The 17,208-nt window shown below is 32.5% G+C and overlaps 1 protein-coding gene and 1 long non-coding RNA gene across 4 annotated transcripts in view; one reads left to right on the top strand and one right to left on the bottom strand.

Moving 5' to 3' along the window:
* The window catches only part of LOC130894477 (probable phospholipid-transporting ATPase IM), a 75,953-nt gene that overhangs the window by 32,536 nt on the left and 26,209 nt on the right, over positions 1–17,208 (bottom strand). Inside the window, exon 1 of one of the 3 annotated variants that reach the window (XM_057801346.1) lies at positions 14,971–15,348. The exons of the other annotated variants lie outside the window; for them this stretch is intronic. The gene's annotated coding sequence lies outside the window, so the exon portion shown is untranslated. Of the gene's footprint in view, positions 1–14,970; positions 15,349–17,208 lie in introns of those variants that run through there. 3 annotated transcript variants of the gene reach the window in all.
* Positions 6,072–7,232, top strand: LOC130894490 (uncharacterized). The gene is made up of 3 exons (XR_009059343.1): positions 6,072–6,166; positions 6,778–7,069; positions 7,129–7,232. It is a non-coding gene; the product is annotated as an uncharacterized LOC130894490 (long non-coding RNA).

Below are 17,208 nucleotides of genomic sequence, written 5' to 3'. Positions count from 1 at the left end.
AAGGATGAGGAATAGTAGAGCTACTAGTTTCAGAGACTTTCCTCAGAAATTGAGTGAAGGTGATCTCAGTGAATCACGATTTCACCAAACATACATAGTATACTTCTAAATGTATGCGAATATTTACGAAATTCCTCGTATATACATAATAAAAGGTCAGTGATTTACACTTTTTCTAAGTAATAACGTTAAAAGCATTTTGACAGAAAAAGAAACTTAATTAGGTCATTCTGAAAATAGATCAGGTGATAAAACTTGTTTAGCCTTTATAAAACCTTGATAAAATACTTGATGGACGTTTGTTTCGTGTCGGATGAGATATATTGAAGACAATTTCGAAATTTTTCTTCAGAGTTGATAGAATGAATTTAATAATGAATCTGACACATCTACTATCATTGAGGTGACATACAGAGCATTGAAATGAAAAATATCTTTCGAAAATAAACTGGAAGACATCTTTTTATTATACGTGAAAAATGTACTTTCATACATTATTTTATATCGATCATTGTCTTTATCGTCAACAAATTTGGAAATTTCGAATGGGCATTCCATACAGTCGACACCTTCTACTCCTCCAACATTTTCTGAAGGTAAATCCATACAACTTGTTCCATTATTTTTTGCTTTTTCTTTCATTGTATATATTAATATTAAGAACGGAAAAGTCGTGCCTTTCAGTTGTCTTTGTAGACCCCTTGATAGGTCTCGGCCTAGGTTCAGGATTGGAGGATCCTTCAAGGACGTTGGCTTGGAAACAAGTCTATTCTATTAGGTTTTCCCTCTACGTGTTCATATGAGTTTGATAATTGTAGAGGATGTTTATTAAATGTTTCTCTATCCACAGAACCAACAGTCCGTACCATCGACTCCGTCTTTATTGTTTCTGTGTTGAACTACTTCTACGTACCGTGCCCGTTAGTATTTGCCTTTTATAAACTTAGCTTAGGTCTCTTTTCCAGAGCTTGAGGCGGTAGAAGTGAAAAATAATTGATACTGAATATTTGTAATTTATTGTTAACCCTTAAACGGGCATAGTATAATATCTGTTCAATAATTTTTTTGAAAATCGGCGGAAAACCTTTGTACCTGGTTCTTTCTCTGAGGACAAGGGAATTTAATTGTGAATGTGTTGGTCACACTGTTTTACGTCCGACGAAAGTTATAACAACATTATATCGATAAATATCGTATCGATATATTCAAAGAATATCGATGTATGCAGCGTGAAAAATATCGATATTTCGATATATCGATATTTTTATTTCAGAGCGTTGAGTATTCAAAAATAAAAGAATTATTCGAACGTTAAAAAAATTAAAGCATTTTTTATTTTCGTCAGTTTTATTTATTATTTAAATAAAGTATAATAAATTATATCTAACTATCTATCTACTAATATAGGATCCTTAGTTCCATTTCCAGATTTTAGTGATTTTGAATTTGTATTAAATTTTTGTTTTCAAATGTGTCGCTAAATTTGTCGTATTTCCGCATGTTTTGTAAGTGTTACCACATAAAAAACAAGAAACAAGTTGATTAAAAAATATCGAATTCGATACTCAAAAATTAATATCGAATATCGATTATTTCATAGATATTGAATGAAATTATGGAAAGGAAAAATCGAGAAAACTGATTTTCTGTTTTAGAAAATGAATTTTGTGAACGTATCATATTTGATACTTTGTCCGTTTACTATAAAAGGGTAATTATTTAGAATTGGGGCTCCAGACAAAAATAGTTCCAAAAAATTTTTCACGCATTTGGGGTTGTTTCTGAGGGTACAAATAGTAAATTTAAGGCGGGGGAGACATATTATTTTAGACATTACATAGTACAACTTACATATGATGAATCAATGAAACCTAATCTAACCTAACCTAACCTAAACAATTCTAAATAATGACATCTTGGTTAGGTTAGGTTTCATGGATTTATCATATGTAAGTTGTAGCATGTAATGTCTAAAATAATGGAAATAATATGTCTCCCCCGCCTTAAATGTACTATTAGTACCTTCAGAAACAACCCCAAATGCGCGAAAAAAATTTTGGAACTATTTTTGCCTGGAGATCCATTCCTAAACTCAAACCTGGTAAAAGTTAAAATGATTTGTTTTAAACAAAATTAAAACGCTTTTGATAACTAAATTGTTTATTGAAATTTATTATATAGATATTATTATATAAATTATTATTTTTAATAAATTTATTTTGAGCTAAGATGCGATGTTGACTCAATTTATTGCTCCCATCTAACTGATATGATTGAATGGCCATGGGGTTTGTTTTAACATTATTTAAACAAAAATTCTGTTATATATAACAAAAGCAATCAAAACCAAATACTATCTAAATTTAAAGGCTTGTGCAAAGATTTTTCATATTTATTTTGAGTCGATAAAGAGTGTATGTCATCTTTGTATGGTAATTTGAAGAAAAAAATTAAAAAGACTATCTAAATGTAAACAAAAGATGTGATTTTAGCTAGACTCTTAGAAATTTTTATCTAAATAACTATAAATCTCAGTACCCCCTAACCGGCAAGGTATTATATTGGAATAAATGGTTTAAAAATTGAAAAAAATCTTACTTGAGGTCAAATTGATAGGAAATCAAATAAAGATTTGAATATACAAACACAGCAAGTTCTTTTAAATACATTCGAATGGTTAAAAACGGAAAATATTCAGCAATCTGATAAAGCAATCATAATAAAAATTGCAAAATTAAGTAGAGTAAATAAATTTTTTATTTATCGAGTAGTCACGATTTACGAAACTGAAAAACATGTAAAGGAAAACTGAAATCGGTTGACAAGATTTCATACGCAGGACAATTTATAGTTTATTTGACGATAACAGGGTTACCACATTGGAAGTAATATAACGAAAGGTAGCAGATTTTCCAGAATACAATTATAGCAGTTTAGAAACAACGGTTGGTAATAACCGAATCGGCAAGAATCCTGTTTAAACCAAACTCCCTTACAGGCAGGTACATTTTACTCGTCTATTATTGTCGACAAGGGTTTTTATAATCTGCAATTGGTATTGGAAGAACTGCACGCTTATGGAATTTGACCGATTGATTGATTTATTGCTCCGACGAATTAATAGATAAACAATATCACTATGTCTCTATTGTTATAAACCAAATTTTCAAGGTTAAAAATATCCCGAACATTTAACTACAACATAATAAGTGTAAGCCGTATTCAGAAAGCGTTTAAATAATTATTATTCCGACGATGTAATAAAAAATTCATGAAATGTGAGAATAAAACAGCTGATACACGACTTCACGTCTTCTGTTGTGAGGGTCATCAGTATTTTGTAGTAATACGATTTTTAATTTGTTTGTAGTAAAAGTTGGACGAATATTTTATTACTTACGTGTATAGATACAAGTGGGCCAGATACCTACTACCAAACAGAAAAATTTTGTATACGATTGTATTTTTTACCAGGTAAAATATCGATCTACGCGATTCGCTGGTGTTCTATCACGACATATCAATAATCAGCAGACTCTGATGATTAGAATTTTCGTTATAGGAGAGCTTTGAAAGCGATGCGAACAATATTCGTAGAAATGCTTTTGGTGACAAAGTAATGTCGGTTTTGTAGTATAAAATAAAACACTTTTTTAAACAAAGAATAGTTTTTAATCAATTATATATTTTCCATTTTGCTCATTGACCTTTTGCTATATCTCTTTCAGCCTCATGATTCCGCGCTCTTAAAATTTCCGTTCCTTATTAGCAGAAAATTGAACCAGGTGCGATCGAAGAAAGTTTGACCATTCAAAGAATTCTGCAAACTTCGAAATAAATGGTAATCAGATGGTGCCAGATCTGGGCTGTATGGGGGATGTGGCATCACTTCGCAGCCAAGTTCCAATAGTTTCCCGCGAGTTGCCATAGATTTGTGAGGTTTTGCATTATCATAACCTAACCTAACCTAACCTTTCCGATTTGATACTTCTGGCCGTTTTTCTTTATTGATTCATACAGTTTCATTAATTGTTGATAGTAAAGATCAGAATATCAGACCGTGTGAATTCTCAGTTTCTGTTTGACACTCGTATTAAGTGATTTTTCTGAAAATGGAAAAAATTGAGTGTCGAGCTGTAATTGAATGTTTGTTTTTCAAAGGCAATACGCCTATTCGATTCAATGAGGAGCTGGACACTTTGTACGTGTCATCATTTATGACTCGTAAATTTTGAGCAGTTGAATTCCAATATATAACAGTTACTTCAGTTACTTATAGCTCTGCTATATATAAATTTAATGTCATTCCGTGTAGCATAGCTACATTTAGCTCCACATTCTATTACCTTGCAATAAGACATCGTTGTATCAACTCTTACAGGCGACTTCTGTTTGTAAGGTATGACTTGAATCATGTCGAATGTCTTAGAAAAATCACAAAAAGTTGTTGCAGTGGAGTGATGGCTGTTTAGGCTAAAGTACACATATTAGGTAGTCGCTGCTTTCGCCGCAGCTACTGTGATATTTTCAACAGAGAAAATAGTCTTATATTCGATATCGATAGCAGATCTCAAGTGTCACTTTTTGAACTTGTAGCAGAGGTATATAGCTGTGCTACATGTAGCTCTGTTACATAGTGTTTACATAGAATTATCGTCGAAACATTCGATGTTGATCAATATATTTTTTATATAAATTAACGGAGCAAAAATTATACAATTCAGTCTGCCTTCAGTCCTTAAGTTTTGGTCTATTGTTAATTGTGTTTACTTCTGATTTTCTTATAAAAATTGTAGCCAATAAAAGAGTTTTCCAAAAGACGATTCGTATTTGACGAGAGCATGGATATGGAGTCAGAAAATGCTATTATTAAACTTTGTTGACATTAATATATACATTTTATTGTTAAACCTAGTCAGGTATTTTATGGAAAAGTAAAAAAGAGAGCATTGATTTCTTAAGTATGGGGAAGTGTGATGGATAAATAATTTTTTTATTGACCGGGGTATTATGTTATGTAAAATACCTCATTTGAATTCGACAATACCACTTTCGTTACCCTATAGACGTAAATTCATACAACAAACACGCACACAATTTTCATATACGATCAATTCCAACTCATTTTCATATTTCTCTATCAATTCATGAATAATACATGAATCGTGCTAATGATTTTATATAGCAGAAAATGGTGACATATTTAAGTATACAGGTACAGAATGAGAGATAGATCAGAACTGTCTAGACCTAAACCAGGGGTAATTCTAATTAAACAATCATGACTTGAAACATGTTAATATTTATAAGTTACAAGTAAGAAAAAACACTTGAAATAATGAATAAAACTTAAGCAATATTTACATGTACTTCCAATTTTTTTCGAAAGTCCTTTGAGCTTGCAATCTTGTTTTGAAAATCTTCACAAGCTTTTTAATCCAAGCGTTTAACTATAGATTCTTTCATCAAATATCTATCATTAGACTATGCGTTGTTCATCAAAGAAAATACTCTATCAACTGGTGCTAATGTTCCAGGTGAACAGAAGTCACACTCATTAATCTTGATCAGATTGGGAGCCGCTACAGGGTGTTTCTATATTGAAAATTTTAAATCAAAATAAAAAATTTGACACAAATGAAGAGCGCCTAGAATTTTTTTTATATTTGGTGACTAATATGTTCCTTAATAAAGTATTATTTTGACATAAACACTCGAGCAAATTCTTTTTTCCAATTTTGTTCTAAATTGCCTGATTATTTTACTTTTATGGAGCTAAAATGAACGGTGTTGTATGTTGTAGAAATTTGCCTCTAAACAAAAGTCTGTAAGTACGTAATAGTCTAAGATCCCACCGCTTGATCTTGCATCTGTTTTTTTGGAGTTTACTCCTTAAGAATCGATTTGCGTATATAAGGGGCCCGGTATGAGAAAAATGTGAGGAGTAAAATCTATCGATGAATGACCTCGTTACGTTTTTGGCGCGCACCCTATGATGCACAACTTTCTAATTTGTCAGTGTCAACATACTTATATTGCTGTCATTGTTTGAAGTTTTATTATCATTGTGTTCCGCTAAAGTGAACTGAAAGTATTTTCAAATAACTATGGCAGAAAGCGGTGTAGATGATATTGCCGGAACATCTAACAAACACGTGGTTGCAAGGTACGTTATAATTCATGTATTATATGTATGAGCATGTGCAATTGTATTTATTAAATATTTTAATAATTATCGATGTAGTTCATATAATTATATATTTGAAAACAACACATAAAATTAGATAATCAACCCAATATGAATTATCGAGCGCATCCACATAAATAGAAAATTTCTAACCTAACCAAAAATTAATTTTTTTGTCGATGTCTATAAATTCTTCCACGTTATTATGATTTATTTTATAAATAATTTTTAAATATTAACAACTGTAGTCAATAATTCGATAATATTATCAGAAAAATCGACGATATTTTTTCATTATAATAATGTTTTTATATAATTTTCTTTCGAAAAGTTATTTTTTAACTTATTTAAATAATTTTCATGTACTATTTATTATTGTATGTAAAAGATTTAGTGACATAATTATCTTTTTATAACCATTTTTGTTAATTATTAAGATAATATTATATTGTAAATAAAAAATTAATTATAATAATTTGAAAAAAATGTTTATAAAAACCTTTTTTTATCAATTTTCTTAAAGTCGGTTAAAATTTTTATAATTATGCATTTATAAATTTTCTAATTTTTTTTTTATATTTTTTGACTAGGAAAAAATCTAAACCTTCAAAAACTCCAACCGAGAGACAGCGAGTTTACAGATTAAAAAAAAATTAATGAAGGAAGCCCAAAATATTCTGGCAATCAACCAATCTTTTTTAAGTTAAATAAACTCTTTTTGCGTCTGGTTAGACTATCGAACGTAAGGAGTAAACTCCAGTCGTGCGTCGGAGCTGACACACACAATTTTTTTTTTTGATGAAATTAGTTTTGAAGGAATCTTGAGGATGTATGGAATGGATTAAGGATAGGTTGCCTTGTAAAAATTAGCCGCAATTACCGGTAATTAATTTTAATGACATTAATATACTAAAATGAGTTGCAGCTAAATGTTTTTTCAGTCAATCTACAGCATTCGAAAGAAAATGATGTCACAAATCGAAATAAAAATGGTTGCCAGCTCTCAGTCAGCCGCAGCATTAGGGTTGCCAGGTGTAAACAGGTACATTATTGTTAATTAACCGTTTTTTTAAGTCTTATATATATTAAACATGAAAATCCATGGTTGCCAGTTGCCCAATGGCCGCAAAGAGAGATTGCAATGATTTTTGTGAACGACTCTCGCTCCAGGTAAGTGGAAGCTCAAAAGAGAAGATGCACACTATTATTTTTTCACGTATTATTTATTAAACATAAATTTTTGGGTATAATGAAATGAAACTACGAAATGCCTAAGCTGCATATTAACTGTCGCAGCTTTGTCCTTATTAATCGCATGTAACAACGCGTGCATCTTCTCTCTTGCGCTTTCATTTACTTGGAGCGAGATTCAATATTCAATATTCGGTTGTGTGGTTGGGTATTGGAGCAATTTATACGCGCTTTCTGGAAGAAATGTTGGAGAATGTACCGTTAAATATGTGCAGCTGCAGCGGTAAGAAATTTTTTAAAGAGATGTTTTAGAGATAAATGGATTGGTCGGGTTGGACCCAATTGTTGGCCTCCAAGATCACCTGACTTCAATCCTATTCAATTTTTTTATATGGGATTATATGAAGTCCTTAGTGTACAAAACAATCATCGAATCTGAACAAGATCTAACAGTTAGAATTCAAGATGCGGCAGAAATTGTTGTGATCTGCGTCCTGAGTATCCCTATGCCGAGAGGGTATTTTCTTGCAAGTAGTTCAAATGTACGAAGTCCAGAAACCCCTGTGCAGCATGGATTTGATAAGAGTGTGGATTTAGTGTTCCGAATTTCTGTCGCTCGGAGTTGGCAATCCTGGTTGTAACCGACCAAAGATGCGTGGTTTTTCAATGTAATTATTTGGAAGGAGACAACTTTCAACTGTTTTTGGCTTCGTTTTGATAACTATTAGAAATTGTTGAACAACTACTCGTTTGAATTTATGTGCCTTCAACCGTTTCCTCAACTAGCAAACATATTTTTTTACATACCTAAGTTATTTAGTGTATGACTACAAAAATTGTCTAACTTATGTTTTTTCTAAATAAAATTGTGTGATTTAGATATAAGTTTTAATAAATTAAAGTGATATGTCGCTGGTAAGATTTTTCACATATGGGTGATTCCGTTCTAACTGTGATTTTTTGTATTCAAAATTTCAAGATTTTAAAATTTAACTTTTCTAACTTTTTTATGCATATTATTCATCTATTTTACTGTAAAAATAAAACTCTAAGAGGAATTTACTACAACTTCAAAGTATCACGAGCAAGACACAAATGTCGGATTTTGAGTTCCACGGTACTGACTCATTTATCCACGGTACTGACATGGTAACTTAAGATATTAAACAACAAGTGCATCAATTTTCCTCAGTTTGATCATAAACATTAGAATTTATAAGGTAATTAGTTTAAATCATTTGTTACGACAAAAAAAATTAATAATTTATCGGTAAATTCTAGGAATGGACATGACACGGTACTGACATGGTAACTTAAGATATTAAACAACAAGTGCATCAATTTTCCTCAGTTTGATCATAAACATTAGAATTTATAAGGTAATTAGTTTAAATCATTTGTTACGACAAAAAAAATTAATAATTTATCGGTAAATTCTAGGAATGGACATGACACGGTACTGACATTCAAGTGATGTAGTATAAGTTTTCTTTAAGTGGCAAGTTATATTGTATAAAAATAATGTTTAAATATCTTAAGAATTATTCAATTAACACAAAATTTTTATTAATTGATTATTAATTAATGACTAGTACAAAAAAACAATACAGGACATTGAATATCACAGTTAGAACGGAATCACCCATATAATCTTTTTAAAAATTTCACGTTTTACTTTGCCATCACCTCTTCATTTGTCTTATATTATTTGTATCCAAGCCATTTCTTTAAATTTGAAAATAATTAATCTCACGAATGGACGGAGACAAATCCTAGATAAAACAAAGTTCGGCATTTAAAGAGGTGTGAGTAAATCAGCAATTGTCATTTTTCAAATAATTAATAAAAATCAAACTTTTGGAATCCCACAAAACACTATGATTTGACCTTATTGAGCAATACAACGATTTTTGCTTTCACTATGACATCCAATTATTTACTGACTTACTTGCTAATAAGCAAGCGAATATTTATACAAAAATGATTTCCCGATAATTTGATTCTATAATGTAAACAAATAAGAAGGCCTTCGTAGAAATTGATTTTATGAAAACTATATCAACAAATCGACGCCGCATATAATAACATTTAAATAACCTTTATGAGAATTTCCGCCTTAGCCAAACTATAAATTATGTTAACTTAATAGAATAAGTCCGGCTTCACTGTACATGTTGTGGAAGAGTTAGTAACAGTACTTTTATTTCTGGGGGTTAATGGTGTACCAAAGTTTCATCTTCTGCGATATATAGTCGGAAAACAAGTAGACAATCACTCCACAAAATGCAGCGCTTTCAGGATAATATTTATGTAACTTTTTCTGGTTGCATAAACTGTCTATGTACTTGATAATTTATTAATTCTATGCATGATGAAATCCTATTAAAAATCAAACGACAAAGTTTATCATAAATCCAAGGCGTAATTTCCATAAAAAAGTGATGAAATGAAACTACAGATTATTCAAATATTTCTATGTCAATCGACCTATTTAAATATCACACTAGGTAAATATACAAATAACCACATATTTTTTGTATGTATCATTATTCATTTATTGCACTCTGCGCGGAAAAAAATTCTTGATTTTAACATAGAACGAGATCAAAAATAACCATACATTTTTAGCAGAAATCAATTTTGTCTAATACATAAACTTATGCCGCAGTAGGGTACTTTTTCTTCAATTTTTTTTGTCTATCCCATTGTGAAATTTTGTTGCAAGTACCAAAAAAATTTCTCTAAAAGTTTGAGCCCTTAAATATAATTTAGTCCTCGACCGAGAAGTGTGAAGATTTTCCCTTAAAAAAACACAGAATTTCCGATTTTCTATTTTTAAATTTCTATAGCTCAATGGCATTTCATCAACCATGGACGTTATTTTTCAAAATTGAATTCTCTACTAAAGAATCAATTGCGAACAAGCCTTAATTCGGCGAGGTAGTACAGGCCTCTTAACTTGATTTTCTCATGAATTACTAAGGCTCCGTCTCGCCAGCAACGCAAAGTCGAGAAACTGCATTTAGAAAATGCCCCAATTAATTGCAAATTAGGTGCCAAACTCAAAATTTAGGTGCACTGTAATTTTCACAGTAACGGAATTCTCAAAGTTGTGGTGCAAGGGAAACGTGATGCTAACAAAGTAATGAAAAAAAAAAAGTAATAAAAATGAAAAACTTTGGTACACCATTAACCCCCAGAAATAAAAGTACTGTAACTAACTCTTCCACAACATGTACCGTGAAGCCGGACTTATTCTATTAAGTTAACATAATTTATAGTTTGGCTAAGGCGGAAATTCTCATAAAGGTTATTTAAATGTTATTATATGCGGCGTCGATTTGTTGATATAGTTTTCATAAAATCAATTTCTACGAAGGCCTTCTTATTTGTTTACATTATAGAATCAAATTATCGGGAAATCATTTTTGTATAAATATTCGCTTGCTTATTAGCGAGTAAGTCAGTAAATAATTGGATGTCATAGTGAAAGCAAAAATCGTTGTATTGCTCAATAAGGTCAAATCATAGTGTTTTGTGGGATTCCAAAAGTTTGATTTTTATTAATTATTTGAAAAACGACAATTGCTGATTTACTTACACCTTTAAATGCCAAACTTTGTTTTATCTAGGACTTGTCTCCGTCCATTCGTGAGATTAATTATTTTCAAATTTAAAGAAATGGCTTGGATACAAATAATATACGACAAATGAAGAGGTGATGGCAAAGTAAAACGTGAAATTTTTGGAAAGATTATATGTGAAAAATCTTACCAGCGACATATCACTTTAATTTATTAAAACTTATGTCTAAATCACACAATTTTATTTAGAAAAAACATAATTTAGACAATTTTTGTAGTCATACACTAAATAACTTAGGTATATAAAAAAATATGTTAGAGAATGAATATGAAACTGTTAGAGAATGAGGTGCTAAATAAGTGCTCACTAAATAATCAGAAGACAGTCGAGTAATATCATTTCTACAGTGGTTGGAGACCTGGAAACCACCTTGCTTGATGTACTAAGTCCTAATAGGATTTTTCCATTATGAAAACTGACATAAAATTAAGTGCTAATTAGGTGCTCACTAAATAATCTGAAGCAGCTAATTAGCACTCAATTTTAAGTCAGTTTTGAAAATGGAAAACACCAACTAGGACTTAATACGTCAGACATGGAGGTTTTAAGGTCTTCAAACACAATAGGAATGATATTCCTCGACTGTCTCCTGATTATTTACTGAGTATCTAATTGGCACTTAATTTTAGAGATACCTGATTTTTAAATTTGTTATCTCACGGAAATTAACTCGTTTATTAATTATTTGGGCGCATTCACGATATTGACTCTTCAGCATCTAATAAGCACCTTATTTTATTACCTCAACAATTAATGTTTTGTAATTATTTTCATTCCGTTGCTAGCCTCACGTTTTCCTAGCACCGCAACTTTGGGTATTCCGTTACTGTGAAAATTACAGAGCACCTAATTTTTTAATTTGGCACCTAATTTTGTAATTTCCAGACTTTGCGTTGCTGCTTAGTGTCGGAAAACTCATCCGAAAAACCTCATCACGTGCGCGTGCGAAACTTTATTATAAGGTTTTTGGAGTCTCAACTAAGAGCGGTGTAATAGAGCAAGAAGTTTCGCGCATTTGAGGTTTAAACCCCACGTTACAAAAGGTTTCAAGTGCGCACGTTGTGAGGTTTTTCAGCCAATTTTTCCGTTCGGGAAAATCGGCTAGCATTTTCATATTCGACCTGTGCTGACCTTAAGAAGTGGCGTTTGGTGATGTACTAAGTTGGGGCCTCTAGTTTACAAGCTGAAATGGCGCGCACCTTATCGACCCTGTTTTTTGTAGCCAGCTTCCCGTCTATTAGACAAGTCCTTTTTTATGTCTTATATATTAGAAATAAGACGAAGTATTTAGGATTTGGTCGGACAGATCCGTAAGCCTGACATATTACATTACCCAATAAGTCATGTGACTGTCACATAGATGGCGCTGCTATTTTTAAATCCATATGACGTCTATAAAGTACCAACATTCAAAAGACTATGTGTGAAATTTCACGACATTTTGATTAATCAGAAAAAAGTGACAGCCATTTAAGTGAAGCTACTTTTGTTATTTTCAAAACAATTTCTTGTGTTAATTTATTATTGTTTCATGATGAAAAACTTGTGTTATTGGCAACAACGCCAATTATCAGATAATTTCTGTCAGTTTCTTACACGTGGTAGGAACGGAATTTTTTTGTATTATTACCATATCTTCGTTGATCTTCGATATAATTAGAAGTGTGAATTACAATTATTTGGTGATATATATGAATGAGAATAGTTGTAGTGAACCGAATATCAAAAGGAAACATCACAATTTAACAGAAGAAGATTAATCAGAAATGTGGTGAAAGAACTTCAAGCCATACAACAAAATAGGAATGTTACGAGCGGTAGTTACCTTATAAAATAATTGAAACAATTGATGAAACAATCGATATTAATACTACTAAACCTAAGACTGGAGGAAGAAAATGAATTAAATACAATAAAACGGATTATATTTCAGTTTCAGGAAAAAAAATGTGGCGTTTTATACACGATCATAGATTTTTTCAACAAATTCTGCATTTATTATGAAAAAATGCCTTGTAACATGGCATTCGGCCTGAAAAAACCGAATTTATATTTTGTTTAAGTGAATCCCAACAGGAATCTATTCTATTCTTTCTGTTCCCCAAATAGAAATGTAAATTAATAGAAAATTTTGTTAAAACAAAAGGAAATCCATAAAAATGGAATTTTTGTAAGCACAATGATAAAATAAAAACGAAGAAAAATTTACCAGCGAATATAAAGAATATATACAAAATATATAAATTCTACGCAATTTAATTAACAATCTGTAATTTAAATTCTTGCAGGGAGGCCGCCCATTAAGGAAATCACAATATTACCCAACAAATATAAAACAACACCCCTAGCATTCACGTTGCTAATTATATTGCTTGGAATTTATATATTCTCTATTGATAGAGAGAAGTTCTTTCAAGCAACATCAAGTTTATGAAATCGTCTAAGCAGAACCGGCCTTACATGCATTTTTTCATTACCTGGTTCCCACTCTCCCCTACCTCTTTTTTTTTAAGAGATTGACTAAAACCTTATTATCATATATAAGGTGCCCTCTAGTAATGGACCCAAAATTCTAAAAATAATTTCCACGTTATTCTTGGAACCAATATTACTTTAATTTTTCCCTGTAATATAATCCGGTCCTGAGATATAACCGATGGCTGTTCTTAATTGACATCCGCTACATTTTTTATCTTCACTCTAATGAAAATCTCCCAAAAATATTAAGACGGCTTTTGTTACATAATTTACGTGAAATTAACTTTTTTATGAGAAAGTGAAGTGATACGCTATTGTAAAAAAGGAAAACATTTTATGGCACATAAAATATATGAAAGAAATATAAAAATGTATAATACCTACGAAAAAAATATAACAACACTCAATAAGTCGTATAATTGACACACAGATGGCGCCACCATTGTCAAATCCATATGATGTTTATGAAATACCAACGTTCAAAAGACTTTGTGTAAAATTTCATGATATTTAGATTAGTCAGAAAGAAGTGACAGCCATTTACTCACAGTCGATCAAAAACAACAACGTGTTGATGATTCAGAGCAGGCCATTTCAACATATGAGAAATCAGATTTTTTGGGTCAATGGATCCATCATTTCACCCCGGAATCAAAACGAGCATCATCTGAATGGACTGCAGCTGGTGAACCACATCCGAACCGTCTATTGGCACAACAATCAGCTGTTAAAGCTTCAGTATTTTTGGATACGCAAGGATAATTGTTCATCGATTATCTCCAAAAGGGAGCGAACACTACATAGAGTTGCTGGATCGTTTGAATGCAAAAATCAGGAAAAAGCGGACTTATATTTCCAGGAAAAAAACCACTGTTTCTACCAAGACAATGTACCGATTCACAAGTCGATCAAAACGTTGGTGAAATTGAACGAATTACTTCCTCATCCATCGTATAGTCCAGATCTGGATTCTAGTGACTACTGGCTATTCGCTGATTTCAAAAAATTCAGCTCAAATGAAGAAGCAATTGCTGAAACTAAAGCCTATTTTGAGGCAAAAGACAAATCCTTCTACAAGCACGGCATCGAGAAGTTGAAATGATTGTATTATTCTTGAAGCAGGTTACATTGATGAATAGAATCGATTTTTGGCAAAAAAAACGTGTTTTTCTTAGTTAGACCTCACACGAGTGAAGGTTTATTTGAAAACAAACAAATTAGACTTCACTAATGATATCATACCATTGTGGTTACACATTTCTGATTGCATGCACTTTACCAAATTCAAAATTTCTATCTTTACTTAAGAAAAAAAAAGCGAACTCACATTCCACTCACCACTTCATATGGGTGGGTTAAGAACATTTTGTTATAAAATAAACTCTAATTTTATGTAGACAATCACCTCCCAAGTATAGAAACACCCTGTAAATTAAATAAACGATCAAAAATAAAATATTGTACTTTACCTTAAAAATAGTTGTGAATTTTGTCACCCATGGGATCCGATGAAAATTGAACAGTTTTCTGGATTAACAAAACAACACAAGAATAACTCACCGCCGATACTGATTTGGCAAAAAACGAACCGATGATTGTTATCACAGACACTGAACTGAAACAGATAACGGCTTACGTGGGGGTTAGGTGAGCAACTCCTAGAAGTTCACGGGGAAGGTCTACCTTGTGACGTCCACCAATTGACAAATAGTTAAAGTAGCAGAGAAAATCAATCCATTTGTAAAAAGATGTCAGGTATTCATTTACGTGACGAGTTGCGTTAGATTTGATTGTTTTCCGATATCATTGTTGGCCTATTTCGAGGAGATAACGAGTGTTTGGAATGGACGGTTTATTTAAGAAACCAGTAGCGGCACAGACAGTTTTTTATAACACTAAACATAAAATTTTTATCAATAATAAGTCAACAATAAATATATGAATGAATAATCAGAGACAATGAGATAAAACTAGAGTTGAAGGATACACACGAGGTACTATTAGCCAGTTTCCCACTTTATCACCATTAAGTTTTACGTCTCCACCAAGGTACGATACTTAATAGCTCTTAGTTAGTAGGCTGTAAAGGTCTGTTGCGCTCATAGGCCTTGTGATAGCCTTGACGTGTTCCATTTAAAACTACCAAAGGCTGATGTCAGTTGAAAAGCGAATAAGTCACCTTGGGTTGATTCTTTTAACGTCACTAGGCACAATGTAAGACTTAATATCAGTGGTGCGGAGAGAAAAAAGAGAGAGAAGGAACGCCAATGCTGTCGAGACGACTAAGAGCTTAACAGCCCTGAATCCTCAGATTACTCGAAATCCAACTCTTCTCCACCCAGTGCTTCCAATCCGTAGGTTCCGGTAAAGCCTAATAAGGGGCCAAGAAGTTCCACGCTCATCCAACAACGAATTAGCTCCAAAAGCACTAAAGCTGCACACGCAGTAGGTCCCGGTGCTAACTACGGTAAATCGGAGGAATATACAGCGATGCTATCATGCATTCTCCATCCGGCAGCGGAACCAAACCACTGCAGTTTCTCCCTCTTTGGCCGCCCACTCGGGGTCCCTGAAAGGGCTACTGGAGCCTGTGCGCAAATAAGATTTTGGCAGCCCAATTTTTTCTTGAAGACAGGTAGGTAGTTGCTTGAAATCTGAACTTTATTTATTTGTAGATTGTAGATTTGTAGATCAAAAAACACAGAATAAAATCATATATATATATATCCCCTTTTATAGCGTTATACGCCTTTGGGTTCCTAATCTCCAGGCCTGTCTATCTTGCCAGTCGTCGACTGCTAGGTTCCTTTCGGACATTGCTCTAGTGATTCCTTGTAGCCATGTTCTAGGTGGTCCTCCCCTCTTTCTTTTTTCTGTGGGGGTCCATTCTAATATTATTCTTGGTAGTCGTTCTCTTCCCATTCTCTTAACGTGTCCGTACCAAATCAACTGTTTCTTTTCTATATCTTCTACTAAAGTTCTTTCTACTTTCAATTGTCTTCTTATTTCCTCGTTTCTTATATGTTCCGTTCTAGATATTCTTGCTGCTCTCCTCCAGAAATCCATTTCCACTGCATTTAAGTTATTTTTTTGCTTTTCTGTAAGTTGCCAAACCTCGGAGCTATATGTAATTATTGGTTGTAAAATGGCGTTGTATATTCTCTTTTTTGTTTCTGGTCTAATATTCTTTTGCCACAGCACTGAGTTCAGGGATCTTATTACTTTTCTTCCTTTGGTTATTCTGTCCCTAATTGTTTCCTCGTTTCGTCCTGTTGTTGTTAGTTTTACACCTAGGTATATGCATTCCTTACAGTTTTTAATTATTTTTCCCTCTATATCTAAATCCCCAGGTGAATCTTCTGATCCTATACATATGTATTGTGTCTTCTCCGTGCTAACCTGTAGACCCCATTTTTGGTATTCTTCTATAAGTTTTCTAGACATGTACTCCAGATCTTCTTTTTCCTGTGCTACCACTACCTGGTCATCGGCATAGTGCAGTGTATACAAGGTGCTCTCCCCAATAGTTAGTCCCATTCCTTTACATTTTTTCTTCCAAACTCTTAGGGCTTCATCTATGTATATGTTGAACAGAGTTGGGGATAAACAACACCCTTGTCGCAAGCCTTTGGTTGTTTTGAAGCCGTCTGTCACCTTGTTACCTATTTTTATTTTTGCTGTTGTGTCTCTGTATAGTTCTTTTATAG

The sequence above is a fragment of the Diorhabda carinulata genome, chromosome 5 (assembly GCF_026250575.1).
Source record: "Diorhabda carinulata isolate Delta chromosome 5, icDioCari1.1, whole genome shotgun sequence".
NCBI lineage: Eukaryota > Metazoa > Arthropoda > Insecta > Coleoptera > Chrysomelidae > Diorhabda > Diorhabda carinulata.
Note: the sequence above shows the minus strand (reverse complement) of the source record. Positions and strands in the feature narration are given on the sequence as shown.